The sequence below is a fragment of the Sinocyclocheilus grahami genome, unplaced genomic scaffold (genome assembly GCF_001515645.1).
Source record: "Sinocyclocheilus grahami isolate Dianchi unplaced genomic scaffold, SAMN03320097.WGS_v1.1 scaffold440.1, whole genome shotgun sequence".
Classification (NCBI taxonomy): domain Eukaryota; kingdom Metazoa; phylum Chordata; class Actinopteri; order Cypriniformes; family Cyprinidae; genus Sinocyclocheilus; species Sinocyclocheilus grahami.
Genome location: NW_015505619.1, coordinates 1,580,208 through 1,601,314, shown reverse-complemented (window position 1 = coordinate 1,601,314; position 21,107 = coordinate 1,580,208).

The following is a 21,107-nucleotide window of genomic DNA, read 5'->3' as shown; positions in this document are numbered from 1 at the left end:
TACAATGATTAAAAGCTTTTGTTAATGCACAACACTTTTCTGTTATTGAGGTGTGATACGGATAGAGTTCGGCTCAGGTTTAAGGGTTGGTAAGGGGTCACCAGTGTTCAGGGTTCAATTTGATTACTATAAGGCAACACGATTCAATCTGTTTATATTGCATTGTTTTGATAAATGAAAAATAAAGTATTTTCTTGATTTTCCCCCCTCCTGTTGATGTATGATTCAAGGAATATTCTGTTTAACGATTCACAATAGTATACTAATGTAAGTGTTGAGGTGATAAAAACATGTTTTGCACCCAAATTACAATGTGTGTAATGTCATACCAAGCATTTAGCTAAACTTAACTAATCAACCTTTACACAAACGTTGTTACAGTAGCTAAAAGTCCAGTGCCAATAAAGATACTACAAAATTAGTACATGTTTATAAACATTTACAAATGATGAATAGTCTCAACTTTAGATTGGGTACTGCAAACACATGATTACTAAATGATTTGTAAAGATGTGAAAATAGGGTAAATTCCAGTCATTTGGGACCATTTTTGCCATCAAAATGACTGCTCGTGAAGGTACGAATGATTAGTAAATGTTTATAATCATTTACAATTGATGAATAGTTTCCACTTTAGGTGGATTGGGTACTGCAAAAACATTAACAAATAAATAATAAATTATTTAAGATGTGCAAATAGTAGAAGTCTACACAACAAACAGACCAAATATATGACCTTTACAGACTGTGATTATGAGTTGATGAATATATTAACATGAATAGTTTGTGAAGTGCTTAAAGTTAATAATTAAGCTATATTTTCAAAACATTTGTAAATGTAAAAATGAGCATTAGCTAATATGTGAACTGAAGTTTAATGACACTTGTAAGCATTCAACAGTAGCCTACATTAACAAATAAACTTGTAATCATTGTGTAATTTCTGTTCAAATCTTTTGTAGATTTTTAAAACGCATTGAAAGTTTAATGGCATTTGTAAACATTAACTAATGATCAGTTAAGCATTATATAATGTTTGTTAATTATTTATTAATGAAGCTTTTAATCATTGTAAACCATCCGTCAAAATCATTTGAAGAATTTTTTTTTTTTAATGCATGATCATATGAATTGAAAGTTTAATGACATCTGTAAGCATTTCAATTTGCATTAATTAATGAGCTGTTATTCATTTGGTAATGTTTAATAAGTTCATTAGGTAACATTCACAAGCACATTATCTCATATTTCTAGATTTGTGAATATATATTAAGTACTGATTAGTTACACATTATATAATGTTTGTTAATGATTTATTAATGAAAGTTATTATAAAGTGTTACCGAAAAATGAAATGTGTAGAATTGAATATGGCCATATCTAGAGACCAAACTATCACCATACCCACCTGGCAACCATCCATAACAACCCAGCATGGTGGCAGTGAGTTTTGCACGGCTAAACATCGCTCAGGTTGCATTCAGAGAATAAAAACGTGTTGAATATTTTTGCCGCAGTAAATTGGGATTGACTTTCACCAGTGCAGGACGCACCTTTCAGAACATTAGAGGTGAAAGTGAATTCCTCCTCCACCGCCTATCCGATAATAATATAAGTTTTGATTATTATGATAATGTAGGATGGTCTTATCATCATTGCAGATGTATTATATTGGCTTATGCCCTTAAGCCGTCACGCGGCATGAATAAAAATGCGCCGTTGGCTTTGTGCCGCGTTCTCCAAATGTTCCCTTCCAATATTTACTGATGTGGAACAGTTCATTTCCTCTGTGCTGTTGTAGCAGCCTCCCTCCCCCCCCCTTCTTCTCCAACAGCCTGCTGTCTAAATGGCATTAAAAAAGCCGAGCATCTTCCAGCCTCTGCACCTGTCTACCTCCATCTCTTGCCACGAGCCGCCGGGCCCCTCCTTCAGATAATATATCGCCATCCCATCCATCAAAATCAGTTACCCAACCCCTTCTGGCATTTAAATAAACTAGGCCACCGTTCTTGGTTCTCATATCCTGTGGGTATGTTCGCCACGCTGCAAACTCGCTCTTTATGCCTCTTTTGTTTGAGAGGTGTGTTGTTGTGTTCTGATGTGGACCGACGGATTCACATTAAACTTCTAGAACAGATCATGACAGTGTTAAAAACAGGTACAAAACTGAAAAAGTTTTGATATTTTACCTCCCTCGTAGGGTCATTTTCTCTTGGCTAAATGCCACCTCTACAAAATCATGATTGTTTTTGTTCTGATGGCTTCACATTGTGTGGACAGAGTCATTTAATGTAGCAAACTTTAATTACCCAAACTAACTTACATACGAGGAATACTTTGGCTTCTGGTGGTACATTTTCCATTAAAGTAAAATATTTTTTGAAGTTTTTATGATGTTTATCATTAATTAAAAAAATAAAAGATCAATAGTTTTTACCCAAAAGCAACTTACAAATAAGGAATACAACATGGTGATTAATTTTAAGGAGTCTGATTTAAAAAAAAAAAAAACTTTGGCTTCCTAGTGAAACATTTCCATTAATTTTTTTATTTTATTTGCATTGTATTTTTATTAGAATTTTTAATGACTTAAAATTAAGTGTGTTTGTATGTAGTTTATGTCTCTGGTTTTCTAAGTAACGTTTTATCAAATTTCTATTATTTTGTTTCAGTCATAGCAGGTTTGCATTTGAAATGTTAATGGGAACATTGCCTCATGTTCATTATTTATTTAAGAGTGTTTTGTTAGTGTTTGTCGAACCCCAGCGTTGATGATCCACAGACTTCCTCTCGTCTCAAGGTAAGCTCTGGTCCTGGAGGCAGAATTCTGCCCGTCCCACACACAATTATTGACAATATTCTGCTTACCACCTTTACCACAGAAACTATTAACATACAGTGTTATGAGGCTGTTTGTGTCCTGGGGTTCTTTAACTTTTCATAAACTTTCTTCATAACTGTTTCATTTGATCTTATTATTTACATACACACATACTTATTATGGTTTAAATGTTTGGGGTCATTAATACATTTATTCAGCAAGGACAAATTACGGTAAATTGATCAAAACTGACAGTAAAGAAATTTATCATTTTACATAAGATTTCTTTTTCAAATAAATGATGTTCTTCTGAACTTTATATTCATCATAGAATCATGAAAGAAAATGTATTGGTTTCCACAGAAATATAAAGCAGCACAACTGTTTGATATTATTGATAATAATCAGACATGTCTTAAGCAGCAAATCAGCATATTAGAATGATTTCTGAAGGATAATGTGACACTGAAGACTGGAGTAATGATGTTAACAATTCAGTTTTGATCACAGGATTAAAGGGTTAGTTCACCCAAAAATGAAAATTTTGTCATTAATTACTCACCCTCATGTCGTTTCAAACTCGTAAGACCTTCGTTCATCTTCAGAACACAAATTAAGATATTTTTGATAGAATCTGAGAGCTGTCTGACCCTGCATAGTCAGCAACGCAACTGAAATGTTCCCAAGTCCAGAAACGTAGCAAGGAGATCTGTTCCGAAAATGAACGAAGGTCTTACGGGTTAGAAACAACATGAGGGTGAGTAATTAATGACAGAATTTTCATTTTTGGGTGAACTAACCCTTAAAATTACATTTTAAAATGTATTCGAATAGAGAACAGTATTTTTGTAGGCCTATTTACTGTATTCTATTCATCCACATGAGGGTGAGTAAATGAAAAGAATTATAATTTCTGTGTAAACAATGCCGCCTTCCTTTTTTTTAACTTTGTATTTACCACATGCAAAATGTACTCAGAGATAAAGCTACGATGTCCGTTGAAGATACAAGCGAGTAAACACTCCAGAAAACTGCACGTCTTTGATGAACTAAATGTGTTTCGCTAAACTATTGACCTCAGCCAGCTACAGCTACGATTTCATTTGCTGAGTAAACCGCTCTGAAGTGCATCTGAACAACACGCCGCCTCTGAAGGGATGAAGGAAATTAGCCTTCCTCATTTAGCGGCTCTGATTAAAGCGGAGGAGGTCCGGTCAACCACTCCACAAAGAGCCATGCAAGTAAATTACACGTCGCTGGCTCTCGTCGTCAATGGGTCTCGAGTAGATGGCTATTTGCCATCAACAATTTCAGCCTTTAAAATTATATTTTACTGTGTACATTTCCATCACAGATGCATCATTTCATTAGCTTTCCATTAGCAGTAAAGGCAGGTGGTTATCAAGGTGAATAAGAACGCTTGTGTTTTGTGTGTCACCAGCTCTTCCTTGGCTAAACACCGACGCTCTTGAGAAACAGGTTCGATGACCTTCAGCTGAGTATCATGATTGCCGGAGTTTAATGGAAATGTGATGACAGTCTCTAATGTTCCTGCTACAGTCTGTGTGTATTTATCTATTTATGGTAATTTAATCTGGATTAATGCACTCAAACAATCACTAGAAGGACTTTCAATTAAACATTGCCTACTGCCAAAAGAGTAAAAGCCATATTTCTGAAGAAAGACTGTACATTAAAAGAATACTTCAACCAAAAATGAAAATTATGTGATTGTTTACCCACCTTCAAGTTGTTCCAAACTTGTGTGAATTCATTTATTCTGTTGAACACAAAAGAAGATACTTTGAAGAATGTTGGTAAACAAAGAGTTGCTAGTATAGCCATTGACTTACATAATAAGGAAAACTTTATATATGAAGTTTATAATAACTCCAACTTTGGTTACCAACATTCTTCAAAATATCTTCTTTTATGTTTAGAACAACAACGTGTAAATGACAAATTTTTCATTTTTGGATGAACTGTCCCTTTAAGCCAAATAAGCACATAAAAGACTGAAGCTCCTGTCCATGGCTAGCACTCTTCCAGTGACGTTTTAGACATGCTGTGACTAATTACAGATATGATTAACAGGATTTCAGGTGGTTTGAAATCTGATCATTCAGTTGTCAGGTGTGTACACTATCCCAGCGAGAGAGCAATAATTGGCTATATTTTTGGCTTTTTCTTTCTTTTTTGCTGTTCTGCCCTTTATCCATGTTGTTTGTTGACATTATGTGTCTAGTAAGAAGTGAACTTTGCAATCGTATCTTGTAATTTACACACTTAAGACATCTATACATAGCCTAACTAAGGCTGCTCTGTGCCTGCTCAAAATTAAGTGCAAAGGTGCAATGCCGCATAAAAGCCAGACTAAATTATGCCTGCTCAAACCCATCTCAGCCCTAGTCTAAAGTATATACAGTAGTTGTGTCTTAAGTGTCTTTACACAGACTGTTAAATGCTGCTCAAAGGTGGCATGAATGCACTTACGCAGATACAAATACAAATGTTTGCTTTAATACTTGGGGCTGAGGTGGGTGAGAGCAGGCTTAATTTAATCCAGTTTTTAGGCAGCATTTTGTCTTTACATTGAATTTTGAGCAGGCACAGAGCAGCCTTAACATGGCTGTGTAAAGATGCCTTAAATGCATTTAAGCCACATTAAGCTCTCAGCCGCATTAAACAGTCTGTGTAAAAAAATACACCTGAATGCCACTTCAGAAGTGCTTCTGTGCCCCCTTTCCGGTGTAAATTTGGCATTAGACTGTTTAGTTATGTAAACTGTAGTATGCACTTGATTGCAAACTTTACCTGCCTATATGGATTCTCCATTATAAGAGAAAACAGCTTGAAAAACTACCTATTCCAATTGCATTTAGATTCAAGGTTCATCCATCTGTCTGTAAACAGTGTTTATTATCAATAAAGAGCCAATTTGGTCTTCCAAGGGCATTGCTTTAGTACATTTACACCACTTTAAGGCTTTTTCTTTATAAGATGATTTTAAATTAATGTTGCTATGCTGTTTTTTTCATCTGCTTCTCCCATTTACTCTTTTTACATTGACTATCACTCTTTATAGACAATACAACAATAATTGATTATGAAATAATTGACTGAAATCAAATATTTATAACAATATATACTGATACATTTATAATTTACTTAAATGATATGAGATGACTGGATGCTTTCAACTGATTTCTTATTTAGCTGTTACCAACTGAATTGCAGTGGTCAAACTATTTAAAATATAGTGAATTAAGCTACGAACCCGTAATGTTAAGTGTTTCACTAGTTAGCAGTAAACTGGTTACTTCACCTGAATATATTCGTAGGTGTTGGATGCCGTTGGAATGGAAATATAGGTATTTTATTTGTAAACATCATACTTTTCCTGTTTATTTCAGTTAATGTCATAAAACTAGCGAGCTAAGCCAGTAGTAGTACTAACAGTGTCGCGTAAACATGACTGTAGATGCGAAAAGAAGAGGAACAGACAAACCGATTCAATTGAGTGAGTTATTTACGCTGTAACCGCTCCGATTGATTCAAACTTGTAACTTCGATCATTCAGTTCAAACGTGTTCACTAGCAAAAACCAGATCAAAAGAGCAAATCATTTTCGAATTTCGACATTGGTTAATGATTTAAAAAACAAACACGTACAGTGATGGGTGAAACAGCGCTTTTCGAAACTGAATAAGTTAACCACTGCGTGACAAAAGGATTCACTGTTTTGAAGCGCTCCAATCAGAGAATCCTTTGATTGACACTTCAAAGCACATATCGTGAATCATTTGATTTAGATCAGGACTTTGGAGTGGGTTCGCAAATCATTTGATTTAGATAGGAACTTGTATTGCGAATCATTAGATCGGGATTGCGGAGCGCGGATCACAAATCATTTGATTTAGATAGGAACTTGTATTGCGAATCATTAGATCGGGACTACGGAGCGCGGATCACAAATCATTTGATTTAGATAGGAACTTGTATTGCGAATCATTAGATCGGGACTACGGAGCGCGGATCACAAATCATTTGATTTAGATAGGAACTTGTATTGCGAATCTTTAGATCGGGACTACGGAGCGCGGATCACAAATAATTTGATTTACATCGGAACTTCAGAGTGGATTCAAACCTTTTGATTCAGATTGGAACTTTGGAGCGGGTTGGCAAAGTCTGAATCAAATGATTTGCGAAACCGCAATAAAATCCCGATCTGAATCAAATGATTTGCGATCCACACTCCAAGGTGCCGATCTGAAATAATGGTTTGTGAATCATCATTCAAATCGGGAGTGCGGAGCACAAATCGTTTGACTTAGATAAGAACCTTCGAAGCGGCTTTGCGAATCATTTTATTCAGATCGGGATTTCAGTGCGGGTTCACAAAACGTTTGATTTAGTTCAGAACTTGCATCTCAAACTCACTACGGAGTGCAGATCGCAAATTATTTGATTTAGATCGGAACTTCAGAGTGGGTTTGAACCTTTTGATTCAGATTGGAACTTCGGAGCTGGTTGGCGAAGTCCCGATCTGAATCAAATGATTCACGAACCTGCATCCAAGTCCCGATGTGAATTAAATAATTCGCGATCTGCGCTCCAAGGTTCGTGAATCATTCAAATTGGGAGTGCAGATCGCAAATCATTTGACTTAGATCAGAACTTCAGAGCGAGTTTGCGAATCCTTTGATTCAGATCAGAACTTCTGTGTGGGTTCGCAAAACGTTTGATTTAGTTCGGAACTTCGTGCATCACAAATTATTTGATTCAGTTTGGAACATCGGAGCGGGTTCGCGAATCATTTGTTCAAAAAAGATATTCCAAAGCCACTGTTTTAGTACTATGAGCTGTTCAACGAGCTTCCATGAGGGAGTAAACCCAGTCTTTGTAATTTGTTTACGATGGTGTTGTTTTAGCAGTAGAGTAGTGTTTATCACAAGGGAAGTGTGTAAGAGTAATGCAGCTGTACCGCCTCGTTGCTGCAGTACATTCATCCACGTTAAGTGCTCTTGTTCATACTCCTGCATCTGTTCGTGGAGCACTGTCACCTCTGAGCACCTGATGCCGACACTTCTTCCACAGTATTGCATCCAAAGAATCATAAATCAGTGCATTATTGTTGCCGCACACCGTTGAGGATTCATTAGCGCCATGGTTTATTCCATTGGGAGATCTTCAGTCTGGAGGAACCCACTCAGGACTCGTTAACTTCCCAACAAAATACCTCTGATATTAAACCTCTGCAATATTAATGGTCTCTCTCCTGGATTTCTGTTGGTGATCAATCATGGTTCTTCTCAAGTGACCCTTGAACCCTCTTAGTTACCGGACCTCGCTCACATGAGATTTGCAGAATGTCCCATAAGGAGAATGCGTTAAATTATTACTATGTTTTATTGTATATTTGGGTAATTTCAGCACAATTTAAGTTATATGATCCAAACACACATAACTTGGGTCTTATAATATTTTAAGGCGAGGCTTAGTGGATTTTAGGTGATAACAGTTAGTCTTGGGAGCGGAAGGTAGCGAGTCCAGTAGTGATGGATTGAAGAATGGAGTTTCATTTGTTAAAGTAAATGCATTTATCTATTTTGTAATCACATTTTGTGTCCTAATCACATAGTCCTGTGGCAAGTATATAAAGCTATGGACTATGAAAATGCTTCTGTTTTTCATTTTTCTATTGTAACACAAATTTTCATTTGAAATTCAGAATAACAATTTTGAGAGACAAGCTCAATGGAAGCAAGAAAATCTAATTACATGATCACATGATGACTGTTACAAATGTGGTTACCTTTGATTAGTCACAATGAAAACAAATTTTCTTTTTTTGTGTGTGTGCCATAATAGTTCTTTGTTTCAATTTCTTAAAAAAATCTTAAACCGATTAGAATTTAATATGCACCCCACTGTTTAAAAAAATATAATGAAGTCATAACAACTGTATGCATGGTAATTATAAGATAAATAATCAGAAGAAATAGGCTCAAAATAGCTTTAATTGGAGGATATCCTGCCACACTTCAGGAAACTGATGACACTAATTTGATGTGGCCTTATATACAGATTTAGTATTGTTATTGGTGGTATTTTAACACGCTCGTCTTCATTTAAGCTGAAAACAGATCAGTGTGTTCTCCTTGTAAAAGCTCTCAACATTTAAATCTAATTAGTGAATTCTCCCAGTGGAGCAGAAGTGTGTGTGTGTGTGTGTGTGTGTGTGTGTGTGTGTGTGGGAAAGGTAATGGAGGATAGAGGTCATCTCACACTGATGACATGTTCACTGATGCCTCGTTCTCCTTCACTTGCTGTATGCTGAATGCAAATGTGTGTCTGGAACAACAGTATAATCTGGCAAACGCCAGCTATCTCGGCGCGCAGCTCTGATATCCAAATGTCAGACGGAGAGTGTGTGACGGCTGGAGTCAAGACCAGTCAGAAGATCAGCCGCTGCTTCTTGGTAAACTGGTGTGTGTGTGTGTGTGTGCGTGTGTTTTCAGGCAGTTGTTATCCGTGTCCGGAGATGGTGGAGGTGCGGTGTGATTGCGGCTCGACTGTGATCTCTGTGCCCTGCGGGAGAGAGAAAAGCACCAGACCGCCGCGCTGTAAGCAGCTCTGCAGGTACGCTCGTGTCTTCTGTGCACTTCTGTCATGTCGAATGACGTCACAGGAAGTGTGCTTGTCTCTGCAGGAAGCCGGCGTTGTGCCATCACTCGTCTCAGGAGCAGCACCGGTGTCACTCCGGCCCGTGTCCGCTCTGTAAGCAGCCCTGCCAAAATTGATTTTAAGATAAAAATTAGACGACAAAGAATTAACTTGACGGAGCTCAAACTCAAACCACACGGCAGCAACAAACAGTTGTGTGTGTCTGTGCGCATGTGTGTCTGCCCTAGGGCACTTTAACTCCTCTGAGATGTTGTTTCTGAGTGACCTCTGACCCGGTGCCCTCTGACCTCACTGTGGGACTGGAGGGACAGACTCGTCCTCACACCTGAGCATCACCCTGTCATCGCTGGCTGTGGATCTGTCATGCGTGAGACAACACCAGAGCTTCACCAGCCGCACCTGAACACCTGCAGCAAACCAAATATAGATGAGGTACAATATCATTCATATAATCATTCATTTATACAACTTTACAATGATTTTTGTTAGAGTACTCCAATTTATTAATAGAAATAATGATCCATCTATCTGTCTGTCTATATATATACAGTATATATATATATATATAAAATGTTTACAATTTACTATTGTACAGTTCAAAAATATTGTGCTGTTATGAAATATATTTTTATAAAATTGTAAAATGTTTATTCTTTTTCTTTTGTAAAATATTTCAACATTATGTATTTTATATAACAAAAATATATTTTAAATTATTGTTAATTTTTTGTTGATGTTAATGTAAAACGTGACATTTTAAATTATGTATTTTTGTATTCATTAATGGTTGTCTATTGTCTACTTCAAACCAACATACTCATGCTTTATTTTGACTATGATCCACATTATAGAATAATAAAGCCATCAAAACTATATATATATATATATATATATATATATATATACACACACACACACACACACACCTACAATAATGGTATAATATAATATAATATAATATAATTATAGTTTCCAATGTCCAAAGACATTTTACATTTGTATTTTAATTTATATTTTTCTAAAAAACTAATGTTCAGCCTTTAATCAGAAGTCCAACATGTTTTAAAGAGCATGAGAAACACAAATTCACTCCAATATGTGAATTTATAAATATAAATATTCCAGTATGTCTAAATGTTTGACTGCTAGTGTACATTATGAATTATGAATACGTGACGTGGCTCAAAATGATTCAACTGCATTGAAGCACTACATTATGGCTTTTAATTGCCTCGTAACCGCTTGTCTCTCAGCTATGATTCAGCGTGTGTTTCCAGCGTTTGTCCCTGGACTCGTGTCATCTCATCTCCAGCGTTCTCCACAGCTGCAGATGGTGACAGCTATCCCTTCAGCTCCTCCGAGGATCATTTGTATTGATGTATTCCGACCGCTGCTCCCTCTCCAAGTGCCGTTTTGTTTGTCCGCGTCGGCCCCTTGAATTTTAAGCACAATAAGTAACTCACTCTTGTCAACAGATCTGTTTATTGGCTTCAGAATTATTCATAAAGTGCCAGCAGTCACGAGCGACGGGTCGTTTGGGTCAATCTGAAGGATCCGTGTCACATTACGTATTCCAGAAATGTTAAAATGCCATCACTATATGTCTCCCTTTAGACTTCGGGAAAAGGCCAAGTTTCCCGAGAGCAGGACGACAGGGAAAACAGACAGATCTACGAGGTGTTACTGAGGAGAAAAGCATTGATTAATATTGCTTATATATTGATATACTGTTATTTAGAAGTTTATTGAATTACTGTTTACAAGTAAACATGGCAGCAACACTTCACTTCTAAACTGTTTAGATTAGCACTTTGTCAAAAAATGAGCAGAAAGTGCTGTGCAAATGGTTCAAACCATTCAAAAGAGATTTGGGCTTCTGTGATTTTGCTTCATTATCAGTGGATCTGGATCAGGACAATCTCAGGATCAGTCATTATCTGTTCTGCTGTACACTGAGACCCTGCTGTGCTGCTTTATATTTCTCTGAGGCATCACACCAGTCACAATTTAAATCGCAAGCAGCTAATTTTAACTTGTAAAGTACTGCACTGACAAATATAGAGGCAAAATAAAACTGTGGATATATGGGACTCATCATGGCTGTTTCTGAGATGATTTTCTCTTTTTCTAAAAATCACTTGCAGATAAAATAGTAAAAAAAAAAAACTTGTATGATCAAAACCAGCTGTTTTTAAATCTGTTCATATCTGCTTGCTTGTTTTACTCAAAACAAAACAAAATAAAATAAAAAGTAAACTAAACTAAATAAAGTACAATCAAATATAAATAAATATGCTACATTCATTATATTTTAAAAGTGTTGCAGTTGTATTGTAGAGTTTAAAAAAAATAAAATATTTGTAATAAAAATTTTAAAATATAAGATATATTTTAAGTTTATGTATAATGTATAGAGAAAATGTTATATACTTAAAAATATAAATATTTTAGAATATATATTTAAGTATTGCATTTGTATATTTAACAACCTGTGGCACATACAACAAAAATACTGAATAAACATAACTAGTATTGAGTTCAAAAATATAAAAGTATGTTTTTATAAAAAAAAGTGTATTTTTGTATACAAATTTTAAATGTTATGTTTTAATATTATACATTTTTTTATATCTTATAACAATTGTGTATAATTAGGTTTAGTTATAAAAATAACAATTTTATATTTTATTTAAAATATTACATAATTTGATCAAATATAGTATTTTTTATAAAATATGTTACAATATTAGATATTTTTAGAAAATATTTTAGCATTAATATACAGTATATTGATAAAATAGATTTATAAAGGGATAGTTCACCCCAAAATGAAAATTCTGTCATTAATTACTCACCCTCATGTCGTTCCAAACCCGTAAGACAATCTTCGTAACACAAATTAAGATATTTTTGATGGAATCTGAGAGCTCTCAGACCCTGCATAGACAGCAACGCAACTGTAAGGACGTAGTAAGGACATCGGTAAAACAGTCCAAGTGACATCAGTGGCTCAACTTCAGTTTTGTGAAGCTACAATAATACTTTTTGAGCTCAAAGAAAACAAAAATAACATAATTTATTTAACAATTCTTCTCCCCCTAGTTACGTCTTCTGCCATTTTGAAGAGTACCCAAGAGCGTAATCGAAGTAATCAGTGTTGTTTACATTCGTGGGAGAAAGCCCGCGCGTGAACGTTATCTGCATAATCAGCGTCATTTACGTTTGGGGGAGAAAGCGCGCGCGTGAACGTAATCCATTTATTTAACAATTCTTCTCCCCCGAGTTACGTCTTCCGCCATTTTGAAGAGTACCCAAGAGCGTAATCTGCGTAATCAGTGTTGTTTACGTTCGGGGGAGGAAGCGCGCGCGTGAACGTAATCTGCGTAATCAGCGTTGTTTAAATCTCTAGACAATTTTCATTTTTTGGGTGAAGTATCCCTTTAAATACAACATTATAAAATGTTTAGGTATATCTTTATTAAAAAAGGTTTCATATTGGCATATAACTGTGATATAGAATATCGATATAAAGCATAACAGAACTGCAGTGCTGTTCAATCTCAATCCCTAAACTGTTTGAGATTTACTGGGATCTGTGAATAATCCTGAAGTGAAGTTGCTGTTGTTGTATGATGTCATGATAATTCATCCTATATTGAGATGAAAAAGTTCTTAATGTGTCATTCTAGGTTCCTCAGATCAGCCTTTGAGCTTCTGGTTTCTTCAAAGCACCATAACATGGATGGTCTTGTTGGCAAGGCAACGTCTCAAAGTCATGCGTTTGAATCCTCAGGGAATGCATCCACTGATAAAAACAGATCATTTCTATCTTAGGCTACAGATATTCATGTTTAGATGCGTTCTGATTTGTGATTACAGGGATGTTTTGTGGTGTTTTGCAGCCTCATCTGTTCTGGACCGCACGCGTGTTGATTGGCCCCGTTCCCCGCCACACCAGCGCTGAGCCATGAAGACCCCATGCAAGCTGAACCCAGAGAAGCGGCATCCCCTCGACCGTGTAGATGCACAGCGAGGGCCAGGATGTCACACGTAACAGTAGCAGCTGTCTGTTTCCTCCGCCGCTAACAAGCCCCTCTACACCCTCTCGTTCTGTCTGCTTTTGTTGTTCGTTTTCCCGCCGAGACCAACCCTCCTCTGTCTCTCTCACACGCTATCTTCCGGAGGCATCAGTGTTCGTGGCTTTCTCATTTTGTCAGATCTTGTTGGGTCTCAAAACAGGAAATTTGTTTTGCAAATGGCAGACGTATTAAAGGGGAAATGGGGTTCGATTTTGCGTGAGTCGACTGGAAAAACGATGACTAAAGAAGAACTGGAGACAGACTGTGAGAAGGTCACGTCAGGCCTGTATTAGGTTTGGGTGAAACCGGCCGCTTTGAAGGTGCGTTCCCGTCTGATCTTGATGATGAATGAAATGTATCGTAGGAAGAAAACGGACGATCAAAAAAGCCGAAACTCTCGGAAACTCTGAGTCTTTGCCGTCACGGCATCAGAGAGAGACATTGATCAAAGTCAGAGGTTGTTCAGGTGAGGTCAGCAGAGACTCCAGGTCTTGTGGCCTAATACTTAAAAAATTAGACTAATGCCCAAAAGGTTGTCAAACAAACCATCAAAGGTTGTCATACAAAGATGGTTCATACCGGATAGCTCCAATAAAGACTAAAAAAACACCATGAAACCCTTAGGGAAGTAGTCAGTATTACATGTGAACTATATCCCAGATCTTTTGAAGTCACATGATGGCTTTATTTGAAGAGCAGACCCAGATTTAAGTTCTTATTCAGTTAAAATGCTCCTATTTGGGTTCATCTAAGTCAGGGTTAATATAGTTAAAACTTAAACAACATTTTCATCAAAAAAAAAATAAATAATCAATATTTGAGATAAAATAAACATTTACGGAAGAGGATTAGGGCCAAGCACAAATAAAAAAAATAAAACCATCTCGAGATTAAAGCCGTTAAATTTCAAGAAAAAAGTCCAAATAAAATGTTGAGAATAAACTTATTTAATTTAGAGGAAAAAAGTCATTAAATCGCGAGAAAAAAACGCGTTAACTTTCCAGAAGTATTTTATTTCAGCTGGGTGCCAAGGCAACATTTATCATTTTCATAAAATAACTAAATAGCTAAATATTAAAGATTAATAAATAAAATAAACATTAATAAAACTATAAAGACAGACATTAACAAAAACTAATTAAAAAGACAACAACATGCAAAAAAAAAAAAAAAAAGTTAACTAAAATTAAAATGAATCCTGTTCTTTTCTAAGTAAATTTCTTGAAATAATCCTTGAGACTGACTAACATGAACTAACAATGAGGAATGTGTTATTTACAGCATTTATTAACATTTGTTAATGTTAGTTAATAAACATTTTGTTCATGTTAGTTCACAGTGCCTTAATTAATGTTAGCTTCTGATCTTAAAAAAAAATATTTGTATTATTTAATATTAAAACTAAGGTGAATAAATGAAGAAGTATTGTTCATCATTAGTTTATGGTGACTATGTAGTTAACTAATGTAATCAAATGAAATAAATGATATTGTAATTAAAGTATTACTGGTAAATTGAGGTAGAAAATTTTGGTTACACTTTATTGTGTCCTTGTTACAGTGTAATTATACATTTAAGTACTGAGTAATATCATTTAACTACATGTACTTAACACTGTATGTGGGTTTGGTTTAGGGTTATTTGCATGTAATTATGCAAAATGTATTGTTAATATAATCGTAAGTACACGTAACGTGTAACAAGGACACCTTAAAATAAAGTGGTACCAGAATGTTATATTAACAAGTTAAAAACACACTTTATTGTGTCCTTGTTACAGTGTAATTATACATTTAAATACTGAGTAATATCATTTAACTACATGTACTTAACACTGTATGTGGGTTTGGTTTAGGGTTATTTGCATGTAATTATGCAAAATGTATTGTTAATATAATCGTAAGTACACGTAACGTGTAACAAGGACACCTTAAAATAAAGTGGTACCAGAATGTTATATTAACAAGTTAAAAACTATTGAAAAATCTGTTGGCACAGCAAGACAAAATACACTATAAACATCTCTCAAGACAAGTCAAGTGAATTTATCTTTTTTCCAAGATGTTTTAGATATTGAAAAACAAGTCAAAATGTTTTCGATCCTGAAAAACAAGTAAGAAAAAGACTAAATACAAATATTAAGCAGTCATTTTTGGGTCACACTTCAGTTTAAGGACAAATTCTCACTATTAACTAACTACTAGCTATGACTTTTCCTCAGTAGACTCCTAATGTGCTGCTTATTAAGATTTAGTAAGGTAGTTGTTAAGTTCAAGTATGGGGTCAGACTAAGAGATCTAAAATATGTTAATGCAAAATAAAGCATTAATATGTGCTTTATAAGTAATAATAAACAGCCAACATGCTAGTAATATGCATGCCAGTCAGCAACTAGTAGATGGTTAGAATTAGACCTTAAAATAAAGTGTTATCCATTTTATTTTTTTCTATTTATTTATTTTGCAGTGTGGTAGGATTCTAGTACTCAAGGGTCCGATAGAGTTTGTCTGTACCCAAAATCCCGGGGGGGTCGGGGGGGACAGGACCCCCATCGGAGGGTTGCCCCCCTAAAAATATGATTAAAAACCATGCCGTGCATTTGTAAATAACAATGTTTTATATACTTTAAATAATTGTGTAAGTAGTAAAACAACACAACGGCACGGTTTCCCTGCTGCACATGCACGTGCACACATAGACATCAAAGGGGGCTTGAGCGCCTGCCCTTTTTCTTCCTCAAGAGAAAGTGCCCTTTTTTTCTGGGGAGGGTCTTTTTTATATATATATATATATATATATATATAAATTAATATATGAAGAGTTTGGTTCCAAAACGCTATAAATCCATTTTGATTCATTTGAGTAAAAATGGGGTTTCTTTACCAAGAAAGTGGCGAGATGAAAACCACTATTTTCTGTTTCAAAATTTCACATAGCATCTTTAGGTTATAATATTATTAAAAATTCAAATCCAGATTTAGATTTTCAAAGATTTATTATGAAAAATATATATATATAAAATATTTAAAAAAACTCCCCAAAATGCAATAAATCCATTGAATCAATATAAAAGTTAATTTTTCATATTGAAACTGTTGAAAATACACAACATAGTAAGTTGATCCACATATGACAGCCTCTGAACTTGGTCAGTACTAATCTTATATACAGCCATTGGACTAAAAATACATTCAATCAGTCATCGCTCCAAAAATGAATTCAACGGGTCATCATGTTAATGCTAAAAAAATAATTACAACAATAAAAGAAAATTTCATCATAAACAACAATATCACATTAAATTGATAACCTCAGACATTCCAAAATGACATTTCCCTTACATTCAACTTCCAAAAGTGCATTCATCTTTGCCTTGTTACATTCATTTAGTTGACTCGTGCTATACGATGTATTAACAAAAACATTAATGGCATAAATAAAAACACTTACACTGACAATATCGCATTCATAATCGAATGTGACTCATCTGCGATTATGAACGCGATATTGAAGTGATCTCCGGCTCTGTGTATTAAATGCCGCTCCATCTGAAAGCACGTGATGGAGATTTACTATTAATCACAGAACCGGCTTTACTGACGAGATGCGCATGACAATCACATGCGATTTATCGTGCAGCCCTAAGTTTGTTTGTTGATCACAAAGTACAAAATAGATGAGGAAAACTAGGATGCCGGGTGTATTCAAAGTGCCGCCATTACTGTCTACAGCGTGTGGAATGGTGCACTGTGATTGGTTGAGCGGCTATATCACATTCTACAGAGAAGGGAGACTGGAGTTTGTCGCGCTTTGGAAAGAAAGGGAGAAAACATGACAGTATAACCTGGCGGATATCGCATTTTGCGTAAAATTTTAAATTAGCTTTTCAATACTGACCAGATACAATAATGATTTTGGCGGAAACTAATTTTTTTTTTTTTATGGCGTTTTTCGCGTTTTGGAACCAAACTCTTCATATGTATAGCTATATGTGCACATGTGTGTGTGTGTGTGTGTTTCTGTTTGCGCACAACTTTCCCTGTCAAACTAATAAAAAATCTAAATATCAGGTCGGGTCGGGATATGTTGAGACTGTCGAGTTCCAACGCCCCTCGGCACAGGCGCAGCACAGCAGTGTAGCGCACATTGATCGGCACATGCGCATCACTGACAGGCAGAGAGCCGCAGAAGTGAAGCCCTCCCTCCCTTTCCAGTTGTGTTTGTCTTGGTGTGGAGGTGAGGGGTGATGAACAATAGACTAAGCTACCTGTGCCTCGAATTTACAGCTAATTATCCAAAAGACAAAAGGCATTTTGTCTTGCTGACATTCATGACTCATGAGAGCTACATGATTCAGTTCACTGCATGATTCAGTTTATTAAAATGCATTTAGAATGATCACAAAATTCAAGATATGGGGGCAGAAATGTATATATTTATATTATTTCATATAGTTCATCAGTATCAAGCGAAGACTGACGTTTTTTCCACAAAAAAGCAGCATGATTACAAATGTGATATTGATTTCATACAGCAGTTCAATAAACAAGAATTTTATATTAAGATACTTACGTTTTAGACACAATATTGACTGTTTTTGCTCTATTTCGCCAACAAATATAATTCCAATTTGCATCTCTGAGCAACATGACTGTGATTCGGTTCAGTCACAATTACTCACTTATTAACAGTGACTTGCTGCTACCTACTGGCGGTTTTAATTTCACATTTAAAGTGTCTTTTCAATTTTTTTTTTTTTATAATTTAAATGTCAGTATTTAACGTTTTATGTTTTTAATAAATATGAGAAGTGCCCTTTTTTCCACTTGAGCCCCTGCCCTTCAAAATGTCTGCGCATGTCCCTGCTGCTGCACTAATAGTAGTAAGGCTTTCCTCTGTGTATACATATCCCTACAAGTACAATTTTAGCTGTATTATTTGTGTCCCCTTCAAAACTTGCTCTTGAGAAATTTTATTTTTATCGTCCCCCCCTACTGTTAGACAAAATGTACGCCCCTATCTGTACCACATCCAGATATTATTCAGGTAGCTTGCTATATTTTAATATTTTAACTATATAACTAACTGTTTCTCCACCATGACAGTAGTCAACCTAAGAGAGGAAACTGTCCATAGAAGACGACGCTCGTGTCGTGTTACGCAGTATCGTGACAGAACGCAATGATCAGTGAACTTGAGAGACAGAGCAGAGTAGATTTCAGGTCTTTTGTACATTTTGGCGCTTCTAATGTAATTATTTTCACAACACTCCGGAGTCGAAATTTGATTTCGACTCATTCAATCAAATGATTAGCTTCAGAATTTATTTAGCTTGAAAGCCACTGCTGAGACCTTTAAACTAGTAGTAATTAAAATAATACGATTACAGAAAGCATCCTGAGGGAAATATTTATGTAGTCGCTCCGATAACGAAACAATCCTCTTTTATTCTCCTAATGTTTGACACTCCAGGGCATCAGCAGCTCAGGAAATATTTAGGCCGCAGAATTTTAGGAGAAACTATCATACTTCCAGAGAGAGTGGGCGGAAAGCAAAAGATTCAAGGAAGAAATAATTAAAGACTGGCAAGAGATCTGTGCGATATCTAAGACTGGTGTTACTGGGAACGAGGAAAACGGCAAAAAGCAGAGAGAGGGAGTTTCTGGACAGAGAAAAGTGAATAAAACGGAGAGTAAGGCATTATCTATCTGAAGGCTTAGTGTGTGAGTGACAATGTAGAATGTTATTTATAATTTATTGCAGTTTTTTTTTTTACTTTTAATGTCACGCTGTAAAAAATAATACATTAGTATTTTGTTTTGTTTTTCAGTACAAATATCTAAATAGTACGGTGGCTGAGAAGTGCTAAATAAATAACAATTCTGAACCCAACAATGCAGATGACCTGAAGGCCGCTATAAAGGCAACCTGGGCTTCCATTAATCCCTGAGCAGTCCCACAGGCTGATTGTCTCCATGCCACGCCACACTGATGCAGTAATTCATGCAAAAGGAGCCCCTACCAAGTATTGAGTACATGTACAGTAAATGAACATACTTTCCAGAAGGCCAACAATTCACTAAAAAAATTTTTTTTATTGGTCTTATGAAGTATTCTAATTTGTTGAGATAGTGAATTGGTGGGTTTTTGTGAAATGTGAGCCAAAATCATCACAATTAAAAGAACCAAAGACTTAAACTACTTCAGTCTGTGTGCACTGAATTTATTTAATACACGAGTTTCACAATTTGAGTTGAATTACTGAAATAAATGAACTTTTCCATGACATTCTAATTTATTGAGATGCACCTGTATATGACCAACATATTCAATCATCTCTTTTGCATTAAAACAAATGAAGATAATGGCCTGTTGAACTCACGGCAAACTCTGTTTGTGTTAGCATTCATCCGTGTGCTGCTCAACAGAAGGACAGACAAATGAATGTCCTTCAGCCAGTAATTACAGGCATTAGAACAGAGCGTCCTCTCCAGCAGAAACACGTAAACATCAGAGAATATGAGGAACCCATCCTCCCGTCTCGATGGATCTGGATGTTGTGCAGCAAATGAGATGAATTACAATTTAGGGGGAACAAATCACATGAACAAACCTAGAACATGTCCAGGTCATATTTAACTCCAAAATTTGAAATAATATATTGCATGAAGTGGTGCAGAGTCATCCAAACATTGCATTTTAAACTCTAAACCAGATTAAATGAAATCGCTCGTGTTCAGTGTTCGGTCTCAGTCGCATCTCATGAGTCATTTATGGTGGCCGAGAAGTGCAAAGCAGATCACAATTCTGAAAACAAAATAACAATTCAGAAAGCACAACAACAATTCAGAAAACACAATGACAAATCCGAAAACAAATTAACAAGTCAGAAAACACAAGGACAAACCGGAAGAGGTAGGTATAGTTTGAGACAGTGCCATTGGTTTGGGATTACTCACCGCTGACTGGACGAGACATCTGTCAATCAACGTATACAGGAAGAACCAGCCGAAGAACAGCAGAGTCGTGGTAGAAAGTTCGGAGATGGTATTAAAGTAGCTCAGTTTAAATGTATTGTATGAATTGCCCTTACGCTGGAATAAAACATACGGAGTGTCTATTTACATTTAGTTAAAAGTAGCTGTAAAACATCAGCTCCAGTGGCGCAGATGTATAAGTGCTTGTCATTGGCTTTTTAACGTGATCGACTTGGGTTCGATCCCGCCTTTTCCCAAACTTTTTTTTCTCCCTTTTCAAATCTCATATTAGCAATGGATTCTATTTACACTAAGTGAAAATAGCAGTATTTTTTAGCAATATGCTATTTACACTAAGTGCAAATACCTAGTTACACTATGTTAAAATAGCAGGATTTCTACTATCAAGTATACTACTTGTTACAAATAGTGGCAATTATCTGCACTTCAGTATTGTAGTACATACCCTAACCCTACCCGATACTTTATTTTCAACTTTTTGATTATTTCCTTAATTTTTATTGAAAATAAATGCCTTTA